Source organism: Amborella trichopoda, chromosome 7 (assembly GCF_054954075.1).
Source record: "Amborella trichopoda isolate Santa Cruz 75 chromosome 7, AtrichopodaSantaCruz75HAP2 v2.0, whole genome shotgun sequence".
NCBI lineage: Eukaryota > Viridiplantae > Streptophyta > Magnoliopsida > Amborellales > Amborellaceae > Amborella > Amborella trichopoda.
Genome location: NC_142342.1, coordinates 22,325,487 through 22,340,833, shown reverse-complemented (window position 1 = coordinate 22,340,833; position 15,347 = coordinate 22,325,487).

The following is a 15,347-nucleotide window of genomic DNA, read 5'->3' as shown; positions in this document are numbered from 1 at the left end:
AATACCCCAGTTTGTTCTGATTTGCCAAACGTACCTCAATTTATTCATTTTAGCAAAAAGTACCTCAAATTATGTTTCTTTGACTCGTTTTTGTTCCTTTATTTCTATAAAAAAACATCAACTTATTTTTTTACCAATTAACAGGACGAATAATTTTTCTTTGCCTCATTTTATTTTTTATTGCAAAAGAGTACCTCAATCTTTTATTCGAACGAAAAATTTCCTCAGTTTATTTTCTGTTACCAAAAAGTATCTCAATTTATTTTGTATCAAAAAATGCCGCAAATTCTTTTTCTTCACCTAATTTTTTTTTATTCTAAAAAAAAACCTCAACTTATTTTTTTTATGTAAAAATACCACAAATTGTTTTTCTATAACTCATTTTATTTATTACCACAAAAAAGTACCTCAAGTCATTTTTCGAACGAAAAATAATTTATTGTTAATTACCAAAAAACAGCTCAATTTATTTTTTACTAAAAAATACCTCGCATTATTTTTCCTTACGTAATTTTATTTGTTATTACCAAAATGCACCTCTATTTATTATTTTTACAAAAAATACATTTTCTAATTTGCAAAGAGTACCTCAAATTATTTCTTTAGCAAAAAATACCTCAGTTTATTCTAATTTGCAAAAAGTACCTCAAATTATTTCTTTAGAGAAGAAAACCTCGAATTATTTTTCTAATTTTCAAAGAGTACCTCAATATATTTCTCTAGCGAAAAAAACCTCGAATTATTTTTCTTTACCTAATTTTTTCTTTATTTTCAAAAATAACCTCCACTTATTTTTTTTTAGGAAAAATACCACAAATTATTTTTCTATACCTCATTTTATTTCTCATCACAAAAAAGTACCTCAATTTATTTTTTAAAAGAAAAATACCTCAGTCTATTGTTATTTACCAAAAAGCAGCTCAATTTATTTTTTACCAAAAAGTATCTCACGTTATTTTCCTTACTTAATTTTATTTTTTATTACCAAAGTGCACCTCGATTTATTGTTTCTTTACCAAAAATGCATCAAATTGTTTTTCTTTCTTATTATCGAAAATACCTCAACCGATTTGTTTACAAAACAAAAAACCTCAGTTTATTTTAATTACCAAAAATTTACTGTGAGAAAAAATGCCTCATTATGTTTTTCTTTACCTGATGTTATTTTTTATTTCCCAAAGTCTCCTCAATTTTCTTTATTTTTTACCAAAAAATGCCTCAAATTATTATTTTTTATCTCATTTTATTTGTAAACGAAAAAATGCCTCAGTTTAATCTGATTTGCCAAACGTACCTCAATTTATTCATTTTTGTAAAAAGCACCTCAAATTATTTTTCTTTACATCTTTTTTGTTCCTTTATTTCAATAAAAAAACATCAACTTATTTTTTTACCAATTAACAGGACGAACAATTTTTCTTTGCCTCATTTTATTTTTTATTGCAAAAAGGTACCTCAATCTTTTATTCGAATGAAAATTACCTCTGGTTATTTTCTGTTAACAAAAAGTAGCACAATTTTTTTTTTATCAAAAAATGCCGCAAATTGTTTTTCTTTACCTAATTTTTTTTAATTTTAAAAAAAAACCTCAACTTATTTTTTTTACATAAAAATACCACAAATTATTTTTCTATACCTCCTTTTATTTATTAGCATAAAAAGTACCTCAAGTTATTTTTCAAACGAAAAATAATTTATTGTTAATTACCAAAGAGCAGCTCAATTTATTTTTTACCAAAAAATACCTCACATTATTTTTCCTTACGTAATTTTATTTGTCATTACCGAAATGCACCTCGACTTATTTTTCTTTTTACAAAAAAAACTTTTTCTAATTTGCAAAGAGTACCTCAAACTATTTCTTTAGCGAAAAATACCTCAGTTTATTCTAATTTTCAAAGAGTACCTCAACATATTTCTCTAGCGAAACAAACCTCGAATTATTTTTCTTTACCTAATTTTTTCTTTATTTTCAAAAATAACCTCGACTTATTTTTTTTTAGGAAAAATACCACAAATTATTTTTCTAGACCTCCTTTTATTTCTCATCACAAAAAAGTACCTCAATTTATTTTTTAAAAGAAAAATACCTCAGTCTATTGTTATTTACCAAAAAGCAGCTCAATTTATTTTTTACCAAAAAGTATCTCACGTTATTTTCCTTACTTAATTTTATTTTTTATTACCAAAGTGCACCTCGATTTATTGTTTCTTTACCAAAAATGCATCAAATTGTTTTTCTTTCTTATTATCGAAAATACCTCAACCGATTTGTTTACAAAACAAAAAACCTCAGTTTATTTTAATTACCAAAAATTTACTGTGAGAAAAAATGCCTCATTATGTTTTTCTTTACCTGATGTTATTTTTTATTTCCCAAAGTCTCCTCAATTTTCTTTATTTTTTACCAAAAAATGCCTCAAATTATTATTTTTTATCTCATTTTATTTGTAAACGAAAAAATGCCTCAGTTTAATCTGATCTGCCAAACGTACCTCAATTTATTCATTTTTGTAAAAAGCACCTCAAATTATTTTTCTTTACATCTTTTTTGTTCCTTTATTTCAATAAAAAAATATCAACTTATTTTTTTACCAATTAACCGGACGAACAATTTTTCTTTGCCTCATTTTATTTTTATTGCAAAAAGGTACCTCAATCTTTTATTCGAATGAAAATTACCTCAGGTTATTTTCTGTTAACAAAAAGTAGCACAATTTTTTTTTTATCAAAAAATGCCGCAAATTGTTTTTCTTTACCTAATTTTTTTTAATTTTAAAAAAAAACCTCAACTTATTTTTTTTACATAAAAATACCACAAATTATTTTTCTATACCTCCTTTTATTTATTAGCATAAAAAGTACCTCAAGTTATTTTTCAAACGAAAAATAATTTATTGTTAATTACCAAAGAGCAGCTCAATTTATTTTTTACCAAAAAATACCTCACATTATTTTTCCTTACGTAATTTTATTTGTCATTACCGAAATGCACCTCGACTTATTTTTCTTTTTACAAAAAAAACTTTTTCTAATTTGCAAAGAGTACCTCAAACTATTTCTTTAGCGAAAAATACCTCAGTTTATTCTAATTTTCAAAGAGTACCTCAACATATTTCTCTAGCGAAACAAACCTCGAATTATTTTTCTTTACCTAATTTTTTCTTTATTTTCAAAAATAACCTCGACTTATTTTTTTTTAGGAAAAATACCACAAATTATTTTTCTATACCTCATTTTATTTCTCATCACAAAAAAGTACCTCAATTTATTTTTTAAAAGAAAAATACCTCAGTCTATTGTTATTTACCAAAAAGCAGCTCAATTTATTTTTTACCAAAAAGTATCTCACGTTATTTTCCTTACTTAATTTTATTTTTTATTACCAAAGTGCACCTCGATTTATTGTTTCTTTACCAAAAATGCATCAAATTGTTTTTCTTTCTTATTATCGAAAATACCTCAACCGATTTGTTTACAAAACAAAAAACCTCAGTTTATTTTAATTACCAAAAATTTACTGTGTTTATTCCTTTACAAGAAAAAATGCCTCATTATGTTTTTCTTTACTTGATGTTATTTTTTATTTCCCAAAGTCTCCTCAATTTTCTTTATTTTTTACCAAAAAATGCCTCAAATTATTATTTTTTACCTCATTTTAATTGTTAACGGAAAATGCCTCAGTTTAATCTGATTTGCCAAACGTACCTCAATTTATTCATTTTAGTAAAAAGCACCTCAATCTATTTTTCTTTACATCATTTTTGTTCCTTTATTTCAATAAAAAAACATCAACGTATTTTTTTACCAATTAACAGGACGAACAATTTTTCTTTGCCTCATTTTATTTTTTATTGCAAAAAAGTACCTCAATCTTTTATTCGAATGAAAATTACCTCAGGTTATTTTCTGTTAACAAAAAGTGTCACAATTTTTTTTTTATCAAAAAATGCCGCAAATTGTTTTTGTTTACCTAATTTTTTTTAATTTAAAAAAAAAACCTCAACTTATTTTTTTTACATAAAAATACCACAAATTATTTTTCTATACCTCCTTTTATTTATTACCGTAAAACGTACCTCAAGTTATTTTTCAAACGAAAAATAATTTATTGTTAATTACCAAAGAGCAGCTCAATTTATTTTTTACCAAAAAATACCTCACATTATTTTTCCTTACGTAATTTTATTTGTCATTACCGAAATGCACCTCGATTTAATTTTTTTTACAAAAAAAACTTTTTCTAATTTGCAAAGAGTACCTCAAACTATTTCTTTAGCGAAAAATACCTCAGTTTATTCTAATTTTCAAAGAGTACCTCAATATATTTCTCTAGCGAAAAAAACCTCGAATTATTTTTCTTTACCTAATTTTTTCTTTATTTTCAAAAATAACCTCCACTTATTTTTTTTTAGGAAAAATACCACAAATTATTTTTCTATACCTCATTTTATTTCTCATCACAAAAAAGTACCTCAGTTTATCGTTATTTAACAAAAAGCAGCTCAATTTATTTTTTACCAAAATGTATCTCACGTTATTTTCCTTACTTAATTTTATTTTTTATTACCAAAATGCACCTCGATTTATTTTCTTTTACCAAAAATGCATCAAATTATTTTTCTTTGCCTCATTTTGTTTTTTCTTACCAAGAAATAACTCAAACTATTTTTTACTACCTCGTTTTTTGTTTTTCGGTCACCAAAAAGTACCTCAGTTTATTTTAAATACCAAAGAGTACCTAAATTTATTTTTCTTACTGAAAAACACCTCAGTTTATTTTAATTGCAGAAGAGCAACCTCAAATTATTGTTTTAACCACATAAATACCTCGAATTACTTTTCTTTAGCATATTTAATTGTTATTTTTACCTAAAAGTAGCTCATTTTATTTCTAAAACGGAAAATATGTCAGTTTCTTTTAATTTTCGATATTTACCTCAATTTATTGTTTGACCATGAAAATTCCTCAAATTTTTTTTCCTTGCCCCCATTTTATTTATTTATTACCAAAAGGTTCCTCACTTTGTTTTTTAACAAAAAATACATCAAAACAAATTTTCTTTTACCATATTTTGTTTCTTATTACCGATAATACCTCAACCGATTTGTTTACAAAACAAAAAACCTCGGTCTATTTTAATTACCAAAAAGTTACCGAATTTATTTCTTTAAAAAAAAATGCCTCATTATATTTTTCTTTACCTGATGTTATTTTTTATTTCCCGAGGTCTCCTCAATTTTTCTTTATTTTTTAGCAAAAAATGTCTCAAATTATTTTTCTTGATCTCATTTTATTTATAAACGAAAAATACCTCAGTTTGTTCTGATTTGCCAAACGTACCTCAATTTATTCATTTTAGCAAAAAGCACCTCAAATTATGTTTCCTTTATTTCTATAAAAAAACATCAACTTATTTTTTTACCAATTAACAGGACGAATAATTTTTCTTTGCCTCATTTTATTTTTTATTGCAAAAGAGTACCTCAATCTTTTATTCGAACGAAAAATTTCCTCAGTTTATTTTCTGTTTCCAAAAAGTATCTCAATTTATTTTGTATCAAAAAATGCCTCAAATTATTTTTCTTCACCTAATTTTTTTTTGTTCTAAAAAAAAAACTCAACCTATTTTTTTTATGTGAAAATACCACAAATTGTTTTTCTGTAACTCATTTTATTTATTACCACAAAAAAGTACCTCAAGTCATTTTTCGAACGAAAAATAATTTATTGTTAATTACCAAAAAACAGCTCAATTTATTTTTTACTAAAAAATACCACACATTATTTTTCCTTACGTAATTTTATTTGTTATTACCAAAATGCACCTCGATTTATTATTTTTACAAAAAAAACTTTTTCTAATTTGCAAAGAGTACCTCAAACTATTTCTTTAGCGAAAAATACCTCAGTTTATTCTAATTTTCAAAGAGTACCTCAACATATTTCTCTAGCGAAACAAACCTCGAATTATTTTTCTTTACCTAATTTTTTCTTTATTTTCAAAAATAACCTCGACTTATTTTTTTTTAGGAAAAATACCACAAATTATGTTTCTATACCTCATTTTATTTCTCATCACAAAAAAGTACCTCAATTTATTTTTTAAAAGAAAAATACCTCAGTCTATTGTTATTTACCAAAAAGCAGCTCAATTTATTTTTTACCAAAAAGTATCTCACGTTATTTTCCTTACTTAATTTTATTTTTTATTACCAAAGTGCACCTCGATTTATTGTTTCTTTACCAAAAATGCATCAAATTGTTTTTCTTTCTTATTATCGAAAATACCTCAACCGATTTGTTTACAAAACAAAAAACCTCAGTTTATTTTAATTACCAAAAATTTACTGTGTTTATTCCTTTACAAGAAAAAATGCCTCATTATGTTTTTCTTTACTTGATGTTATTTTTTATTTCCCAAAGTCTCCTCAATTTTCTTTATTTTTTACCAAAAAATGCCTCAAATTATTATTTTTTACCTCATTTTATTTGTTAACGGAAAATGCCTCAGTTTAATCTGATTTGCCAAACGTACCTCAATTTATTCATTTTAGTAAAAAGCACCTCAATCTATTTTTCTTTACATTATTTTTGTTCCTTTATTTCAATAAAAAAACATCAACGTATTTTTTTACCAATTAACAGGACGAACAATTTTTCTTTGCCTCATTTTATTTTTTATTGCAAAAAAGTACCTCAATCTTTTATTCGAATGAAAATTACCTCAGGTTATTTTCTGTTAACAAAAAGTGTCACAATTTTTTTTTTATCAAAAAATGCCGCAAATTGTTTTTGTTTACCTAATTTTTTTTAATTTAAATAAAAAACCTCAACTTATTTTTTTTACATAAAAATACCACAAATTATTTTTCTATACCTCCTTTTATTTATTACCGTAAAACGTACCTCAAGTTATTTTTCAAACGAAAAATAATTTATTGTTAATTACCAAAGAGCAGCTCAATTTATTTTTTACCAAAAAATACCTCACATTATTTTTCCTTACGTAATTTTATTTGTCATTACCGAAATGCACCTCGATTTAATTTTTTTTACAAAAAAAACTTTTTCTAATTTGCAAAGAGTACCTCAAACTATTTCTTTAGCGAAAAATACCTCAGTTTATTCTAATTTTCAAAGAGTACCTCAATATATTTCTCTAGCGAAAAAAACCTCGAATTATTTTTCTTTACCTAATTTTTTCTTTATTTTCAAAAATAACCTCCACTTATTTTTTTTTAGGAAAAATACCACAAATTATTTTTCTATACCTCATTTTATTTCTCATCACAAAAAAGTACCTCAGTTTATCGTTATTTAACAAAAAGCAGCTCAATTTATTTTTTACCAAAATGTATCTCACGTTATTTTCCTTACTTAATTTTATTTTTTATTACCAAAATGCACCTCGATTTATTTTCTTTTACCAAAAATGCATCAAATTATTTTTCTTTGCCTCATTTTGTTTTTTCTTACCAAGAAATAACTCAAACTATTTTTTACTACCTCGTTTTTTGTTTTTCGGTCACCAAAAAGTACCTCAGTTTATTTTAAATACCAAAGAGTACCTAAATTTATTTTTCTTACTGAAAAACACCTCAGTTTATTTTAATTGCAGAAGAGCAACCTCAAATTATTGTTTTAACCACATAAATACCTCGAATTACTTTTCTTTAGCATATTTAATTGTTATTTTTACCTAAAAGTAGCTCATTTTATTTCTAAAACGGAAAATATGTCAGTTTCTTTTAATTTTCGATATTTACCTCAATTTATTGTTTGACCATGAAAATTCCTCAAATTTTTTTTCCTTGCCCCCATTTTATTTATTTATTACCAAAAGGTTCCTCACTTTGTTTTTTAACAAAAAATACATCAAAACAAATTTTCTTTTACCATATTTTGTTTCTTATTACCGAAAATACCTCAACCGATTTGTTTACAAAACAAAAAACCTCAATCTATTTTAATTACCAAAAAGTTACTGAATTTATTTCTTTAAAAAAAAAAATGCCTCATTATATTTTTCTTTACCTGATGTTATTTTTTATTTCCCAAGGTCTCCTCAATTTTTCTTTATTTTTTAGCAAAAAATGTCTCAAATTATTTTTCTTGATCTCATTTTATTTATAAACGAAAAATACCTCAGTTTGTTCTGATTTGCCAAACGTACCTCAATTTATTCATTTTAGCAAAAAGCACCTCAAATTATGTTTCCTTTATTTCTATAAAAAAACATCAACTTATTTTTTTACCAATTAACAGGACGAATAATTTTTCTTTGCCTCATTTTATTTTTTATTGCAAAAGAGTACCTCAATCTTTTATTCGAACGAAAAATTTCCTCAGTTTATTTTCTGTTTCCAAAAAGTATCTCAATTTATTTTGTATCAAAAAATGCCGCAAATTATTTTTCTTCACCTAATTTTTTTTTATTCTAAAAAAAAAACTCAACTTATTTTTTTTATGTAAAAATACCACAAATTGTTTTTCTGTAACTCACTTTATTTATTACCACAAAAAAGTACCTCAAGTCATTTTTCGAACGAAAAATAATTTATTGTTAATTACCAAAAAAAAGCTCAATTTACTTTTTACTAAAAAATACCTCACATTATTTTTCCTTACGTAATTTTATTTGTTATTACCAAAATGCACCTCTATTTATTATTTTTACAAACAATACATTTTCTAATTTGCAAAGAGTACCTCAAATTATTTCTTTAGCGAAAAATACCTCAGTTTATTCTAATTTGCAAAGAGTACCTCAAATTATTTCTTTAGAGAAAAAAACCTCGAATTATTTTTCTTTACCTAATTTTTTCTTTATTTTCAAAAATAACCTCGACTTATATTTTATATAGAAAAATACCACAAATTATTTTTCTATACCTCATTTTATTTCTCATCACAAAAAGGTACCTCAATTTATTTTTTAAAAGAAAAATACCTCAGTCTATTGTTATTTACCAAAAAGCAGCTCAATTTATTTTTTACCAAAAAGTATCGCACGTTATTTTCCTTACTTAATTTTATTTTTTATTACCAAAGTGCACCTCGATTTATTGTTTCTTTACCAAAAATGCATCAAATTGTTTTTCTTTCTTATTATCGAAAATACCTCAACCGATTTGTTTACAAAACAAAAAACCTCAGTTTATTTTAATTACCAAAAATTTACTTTGTTTATTCCTTTACAAGAAAAAATGCCTCATTATGTTTTTCTTTACCTGATGATATTTTTTATTTCCCAAAGTCTTCTCAATTTTCTTTACTTTTTACCAAAAAATGCCTCAAATTATTATATTTTACCTCATTTTATTTGTAAACGAAAAATGCCTCAGTTTAATCTGATTTTCCAAACGTACCTCAATTTATTCATTTTAGTAAAAAGCACCTCAATCTATTTTTCTTTACATCATTTTTGTTCCTTTATTTCAATAAAAAAACATCAACTTATTTTTTTACCAATTAACAGGACGAACAATTTTTATTTGCCTCATTTTATTTTTTATTGCAAAAAAGTACCTCAATCTTTTATTCGAATGAAAATTACCTCAGGTTATTTTCTGTTAACAAAAAGTATCACAATTTTTTTTTTATCAAAAAATGCCTCAAATTGTTTTTCTTTACCTAATTTTTTTTAATTTTAAAAAAAAACCTCAACTTATTTTTTTTACATAAAAATACCACAAATTATTTTTCTATACCTCCTTTTATTTATTACCATAAAACGTACCTCAAGTTATTTTTCAAACGAAAAATAATTTATTGTTAATTACCAAAGAGCAGCTCAATTTATTTTTTACCAAAAAATACCTCACATTATTTTTCCTTACGTAATTTTATTTGTCGTTACCGAAATGCACCTCGATTTAATTTTTTTTACAAAAAAACATATTTCTAATTTGCAAAGAAAACCTCAAACTATTTCTTTAGCGAAAAATACCTCAGTTTATTCTAAGTTTCAAAGAGTACCTCAATATATTTCTCTGGCGAAGAAAACCTCGAATTATTTTTCTTTACCTAATTTTTTCTTTATTTTCAAAAATAACCTCGACTTATTTTTTTTTAGTAAAAATACCACAAATTATTTTTCTATACCTCATTTTATTTCTCATCACAAAAAAGTACCTCGGTTTATCGTTAGTTAACAAAAAGCAGCTCAATTTATTTTTTACCAAAATGTATCTCACGTTATTTTCCTTACGTAATTTTATTTTTTATTACCAAAATGCACCTCGATTTATTTTCTTTTACCAAAAATGCATCAAATTATTTTTCTTTGCCTCATTTTATATTTTCTTACCAAGAAATAACTCAAACTATTTTTCACTACCTCGTTTTTTTTTTTTCGGTCACCAAAAAGTACCTCAGTTTATTTTAAATACCAAAGAGTACCTAAATTTATTTTTCTTACTGAAAAACACCTCAGTTTATTTTAATTATAGAAGAGCACCTCAAATTATTGTTTTAACCACAGAAATACCTCGAATTACTTTTCTTTAGCATATTTAATTGTTATTATTACCTAAAAGTAGCTCATTTTATTTCTAAAACGGAAAATATGTCAGTTTCTTTTAAGTTTCGATATTTACCTCAATTTATTGTTTGACCATGAAAATTCCTCAAATTTTTTTTCCTTGCCCCCATTTTATTTTTTTATTACCAAAAGGTTCCTCACTTTGTTTTTTAACAAAAAATACATCAAATTAAATTTTCTTTTACCATATTTTATTTCTTATTACCGAAAATACCTCAACCGATTTGTTTACAAAACGAAAAACCTCAATCTATTTTAATTACCAAAAAGTTACTGAATTTATTTCTTTAAAAAAAAAAATGCCTCATTATATTTTTCTTTACCTGATGTTATTTTTTATTTCCCAAGGTCTCCTCAATTTTTCTTTATTTTTTAGCAAAAAATGTCTCAAATTATTTTTCTTGATCTCATTTTATTTATAAACGAAAAATACCTCAGTTTGTTCTGATTTGCCAAACGTACCTCAATTTATTCATTTTAGCAAAAAGCACCTCAAATTATGTTTCTTTGACTCGTTTTTGTTCCTTTATTTCTATAAAAAAACATCAACTTATTTTTTTACCAATTAACAGGACGAATAATTTTTCTTTGCCTCATTTTATTTTTTATTGCAAAAGAGTTCCTCAATCTTTTATTCGAACGAAAAATTTCCTCAGTTTTTTTTCTGTTACCAAAAAGTCTCTCAATTTATTTTGTATCAAAAAATGCCGCAAATTATTTTTCTTCACCTAATTTTTTTTTATTCTAAAAAAAAACCTCAACTTATTTTTTTTATGGTAAAAAACCACAAATTGTTTTTCCATAACTCATTTTATTTATTACCACAAAAAAGTACCTCAAGTCATTTTTTGAACGAAAAATAATTTATTGTTAATTACCAAAAAAAAGCTCAATTTATTTTTTACTAAAAAATACCTCACATTATTTTTCCTTACGTAATTTTATTTGTTATTACCAAAATGCACCTCTATTTATTATTTCTACAAACAATACATTTTCCAATTTGCAAAGAGTACCTCAAATTATTTCTTTAGCGAAAAATACTTCAGTTTATTCTAATTTGCAGAGAGTACCTCAAATTGTTTCTTTAGAGAAAAAAACCTCGAATTATTTTTCTTTACCTAATTTTTTCTTTATTTTCAAAAATAACCTCGACTTATATTTTATACAGAAAAATACCACAAATTATTTTTCTATACCTCATTTTATTTCTCATCACAAAAAGGTACCTCAATTTATTTTTTAAAAGAAAAATACCTCAGTCTATTGTTATTTACCAAAAAGCATCTCAATTTATTTTTTACCAAAAAGTATCTCACGTTATTTTCCTTACTTAATTTTATTTTTTATTACCAAAGTGCACCTCGATTTATTGTTTCTTTACCAAAAATGCATCAAATTGTTTTTCTTTCTTATTATCGAAAATACCTCAACCGATTTGTTTACAAAACAAAAAACCTCAGTTTATTTTAATTACCAAAACTTTACTTTGTTTATTCCTTTACAAGAAAAAATGCCTCATTATGTTTTTCTTTACCTGATGTTATTTTTTATTTCCCAAAGTCTCCTCAATTTTCTTTACTTTTTACCAAAAAATGCCTCAAATTATTATATTTTACCTCATTTTATTTGTAAACGAAAAATGCCTCAGTTTAATCTGATTTTCCAAACGTACCTCAATTTATTCATTTTAGTAAAAAGCACCTCAATCTATTTTTCTTTACATCATTTTTGTTCCTTTATTTCAATAAAAAAACATCAACTTATTTTTTTACCAATTAACAGGACGAACAATTTTTATTTGCCTCATTTTATTTTTTATTGCAAAAAAGTACCTCAATCTTTTATTCGAATGAACATTACCTCAGGTTATTTTCTGTTAACAAAAAGTATCACAATATTTTTTTTATCAAAAAATGCCTCAAATTGTTTTTCTTTACCTTATTTTTTTTAATTTAAAAAAAAAACCTCAACTTATTTTTTTTACATAAAAATACCACAAATTATTTTTCTATACCTCCTTTTATTTATTACCATAAAACGTACCTCAAGTTATTTTCCAAACGAAAAATAATTTATTGTTAATTACCAAAGAGCAGCTCAATTTATTTTTTACCAAAAAATACCTCACATTATTTTTCCTTACGTAATTTTATTTGTCATTACCGAAATGCACCTCGATTTAATTTTTTTTACAAAAAAAACTTTTTCTAATTTGCAAAGAGTACCTCAAACTATTTCTTTAGCGAAAAATACCTCAGTTTATTCTAATTTTCAAAGAGTACCTCAATATATTTCTGTAGCGAAAAAAACCTCGAATTATTTTTCTTTACCTAATTTTTTCTTTATTTACAAAAATAACCTCGACTTATTTATTTTTAGGAAAAATACCACAAATTGTTTTTCTATACCTCATTTTATTTCTCATCACAAAAAAGTACCTCAGTTTATCGTTATTTAACAAAAAGCAGCTCAATTTATTTTTTACCAAAATGTATCTCACGTTATTTTCCTACGTAATTTTATTTTTTATTACCAAAATGCACCTCGATTTATTTTTTTTTACCAAAAATGCATCAAATTATTTTCTTTGCCTCATTTTATTTTTTCTTACCAAGAAATAACTCAAACTATTTTTTACTACCTCGTTTTTTGTTTTTCGGTCACCAAAAAGTACCTCAGTTTATTTTAAATACCAAAGAGTACCTAAATTTATTTTTCTTACTGAAAAACACCTCAGTTTATTTTAATTACAGAAGAGCACCTCAAATTATTGTTTTAACCACAGAAATACCTCGAATTACTTTTCTTTAGCATATTTAATTGTTATTTTTACCTAAAAGTAGCTCATTTTATTTCTAAAACGGAAAATATGTCAGTTTCTTTTAATTTTCGATATTTACCTCAATTTATTGTTTGACCATGAAAATTCCTCAAATTTTTTTTGCTTGCCCCCATTTTATTTTTTTATTACCAAAAGGTTACTCACTTTGTTTTTTAACAAAAAATACATCAAAACAAATTTTCTTTTACCATATTTTGTTTCTTATTACCGAAAATACCTCAACTGATTTGTTTACAAAACAAAAAACCTCAGTCTATTTTAATTACCAAAAAGTTACTGAATTTATTTCTTTAAAAAAAAAATTCCTCATTATATTTTTCTTTACCTAATGTTATTTTTTATTTCCCAAGGTCTCCTCAATTTTTCTTTACTTTTTAGCAAAAAATGTCTCAAATTATTTTCTTGATCTCATTTTATTTATAAACGAAAAATACCTCAGTTTGTTCTGATTTGCCAAACGTACCTCAATTTATTCATTTTAGCAAAAAGCACCTCAAATTATGTTTTTTTGACTCGTTTTTGTTCCTTTATTTCTATAAAAAAACATCAACTTATTTTTTTACCAGTTAACAGGACGAATAATTTTTCTTTGCCTCATTTTATTTTTTATTGCAAAAGAGTACCTCAATCTTTTATTCAAACGAAAAATTTCCTCAGTTTATTTTCTGTTACCAAAAAGTATCTCAATTTATTTTGTATCAAAAAATGCCGCAAATTATTTTTCTTCACCTAATTTTTTTTTATTCTAAAAAAAAACCTCAACTTATTTTTTTTATGGTAAAAAACCACAAATTGTTTTTCCATAACTCATTTTATTTATTACCAGAAAAAAGTACCTCAAGTCATTTTTAGAACGAAAAATAGTTTATTGTTAATTACCAAAAAGCAGCTCAATTTATTTTTTACTAAAAAATACCTCACATTATTTTTCCTTACGTCATTTTATTTGTTATTACCAAAATGCACCTCTATTTATTATTTTTACAAAAAATACATTTTCTAATTTGCAAAGAGTACCTCAAATTATTTCTTTAGCGAAAAATACCTCAGTTTGTTCTAATTTGCAAAGAGTACCTCAAATTATTTCTTTAGAGAAAAAAACCTCGAATTATTTTCTTTACCTAATTTTTCTTTATTTTCAAAAATAACCTCGACTTATTTTTTTTACCGAAAAATACCACAAATTATTTTTCTATACCTCATTTTATTTCTCATCACAAAAAAGTACCTCAATTTATTTTTTAAAAGAAAAATACCTCAGTCTATTGTTATTTACCAAAAAGCAGCTCAATTTATTTTTTACCAAAAAGTATCTCACGTTATTTTCCTTACGTAATTTTATTTTTTATTACCAAAGTGCTCCTCGATTTATTGTTTTTTTACCAAAAATGCATCAAATTGTTTTTCTTTCTTATTATCGAAAATACCTCAACCGATTGGTTTAGAAAAAAACAAACCTCAGTTTATTTTAATTACCAAAAATTTACTGTGTTTATTCCTTTACAAGAAAAAATGCCTCATTATGTTTTTCTTTACCTGATGTTATTTTTTATTTCCCAAAGTCTCCTCAACTTTCTTTATTTTTTACCAAAAAATGCCTCAAATTATTATTTTTTACCTCATTTTGTTTGTAAAAGAAAAATGCCTCAGTTTAATCTGATTTTCCAAACGTACCTCAATTTATTCATTTTAGTAAAAAGCAGCTTAATCTATTTTTCTTTACATCATTTTTGTTCCTTTATTTCAATAAAAAAACATCAACTTATTTTTTTACCAATTAACAGGACGAACTATTTTTCTTTGCCTCATTTTATTTTTTATTGCAAAAAAGTATCTCAATCTTTTATTCGAATGAAAATTGCCTCAGGTTATTTTCTGTTAACAAAAATTATCACAATTTTTTTTTTATCAAAAAATGCCGCAAATTGTTTTTCTTTACCTAATTTTTTTTAATT